This window comes from Nanorana parkeri, unplaced genomic scaffold, assembly GCF_000935625.1.
Source record: "Nanorana parkeri isolate BGI_ZX_2015 unplaced genomic scaffold, ASM93562v1 scaffold159, whole genome shotgun sequence".
Lineage (NCBI taxonomy): Eukaryota > Metazoa > Chordata > Amphibia > Anura > Dicroglossidae > Nanorana > Nanorana parkeri.
Window position 1 is genome coordinate 610,176 of NW_017306427.1, and position 2,107 is coordinate 612,282.

Sequence of the window (2,107 nt, forward strand, 5' to 3'; positions counted from 1 at the left end):
CGTCCTTCCAAAGCTGACGGCACTTTACAAGCCAACTAAAGACACACGGCATTGACAAGAGAGATGGCGGAGATCCTCTCGATTTATACTCATCTTATTGGAGGGCTCCTCGGACTTGGTCACGGTTGAGGCAAAGACTCCTAATCGTTCAAAGCTTGGAACATGTGTTTTTTTTGTTCTTGTTTTTCCACAAGGTACATCTGCGTTACTCCAAGTCGAAGCACTTTAGAACATTCTCATTCCTTGTCCTTTTGGTGACGTGAACCTTCCGGGACAATAAAAACAAGTTGTGAAGGACTTGTAGACGCAGGTCGGCACAAGGCAGCTCTGTTCATTTTTTTTTCTTCTGTGTAGATGATGTACCTGGTAGGGGCACTGCTTGGGGTCAGTGCTGCTTTTCAGTTATTTGTGGTCAGTTCCTGACGGTCACTCTGTTTTTTCATTTTATACCCATTATCTGATCCGTTGGGCTTTTATCCATCAGGCAAAGAACAAGGTGCAATAAGCCAACCAATCGGTTGCTCTTTCACAGATGTGACTATGGGCCGCTGTGTACACTTTGTAAGTTCTTTATTTTTATTATTGCCATTTGCGGTGCTTACCAAACGAGCCTCCATGAGTCTTTAAAACAAGCTCGTTAGAGAGGCAGGAGAACATTACACGGTTGAGAGCGCCAGAAAGGAGGAGTAAGTCCTGTAGACATTTTATTGCCAATGCGTTTCGGGTGTTTAAAAATCTCCCCCTTTGTCAGGTTAAGGGAACAAGATCAGTTTTGAAGAGGTCCCCACCACACTCCTTACTGGTATGTCCCTTTTTAAGGTGGGTGCTGCAGTGATGGTGGATGGCGTTATTTTACTACCAAGATACGTTTTGAGCCCCCGAAATGCGTTGACTTCTTAACCTTTTGTCATGAAAAATAACATTTCGGTTAGACTTCTTTTATGATGCTCTCATCCTTCTGATGTCCTCTGGGATCCCCCGGTTGATAGAAAGCTCTCTCTAAGGCCTCATTCACACGAGAAAAGGCCGACACGTACAGCTCCCTGCTGCGTGCACGGCCGTACCGGGCAGCTCCCGGGAAGGACAGGTGCTGCGTGTGATTAGTACGCAGCCCCGATCCTTCTCTATGGGAGTACACGGCCGTACGCCGCCCTACGCTCACCCCAAGTGGAGGTCCGTACGGGTGTCGCTGCTCGGTCGCAGACAGGATCCATCCTGTCGGCGTACAAGTACGTACACCTGCACTGGCACGGACGTGCAGGGCGGGTGTGCGTAGGGCAGTATATGGCCGCGTACTCCCATAGAGAAGGACAGGGGCTGAGTACTAATCACACGCACAGCACCTGTCCTTCCCGGGAGCTGCCCGGTACGGCCGTGCACGCAGCAGGGAGCTGTACGTGTCGGCCTTTTCTCGTGTGAATGAGGCCTTATAGTTGGATCCTGATTCTGGATTTCTGTGTGTTCTTGGGGTCCATGTACCCATGCACATCCATTAATTGATCAGCCAGGCAGGGCCGGGGGTGTTTGTGGGGTCAGATGAACTTTCCTTTGACCTGTAAAACGGGCTCCTTGGTGCTCCAATTCTATTCCTTGTGACCTGGAGCTGGCGTGTTACATCACATGTTCCTCTGTATTGGGGATGCCGGCATCTGCCGAGTATCCGCTCATGGCAGAACGCTGATGTCGGCTCCCCAGTGCAGCACCGCTGCAACTCCAGGTTCTAAGACTAGGAACCCGATCACTGCGGAACCTAATATGTACAGCTGAGAGGTGCGTTTGATTTTACTGCCCCCCTAACCCTGACCCTGCCTTGCCGTGATGCTTGCCTCGTCATTTGAAGCGGGCCTGTTACTGTGTTTGGGGCCACTTTTTGAGGTTTATATATAGTAAAAAAACTTTTTTTTTAACTTTGGATAGAGTGGAGAAGGATTTCAACTTTTGTCTCTTAAATTTTAATTGCTCATTAAAGTGACATACACTGAGTGGCCAGATTATTATGACCCCCCCCCCCCATCAGTACTTCGTTGGGCCGCCTCGTGACTCCACGAGATGATGAAAGGTGATGCGAGGAATCTGACACGGCACTGTTGCCCTTCTGTTGTCTTGT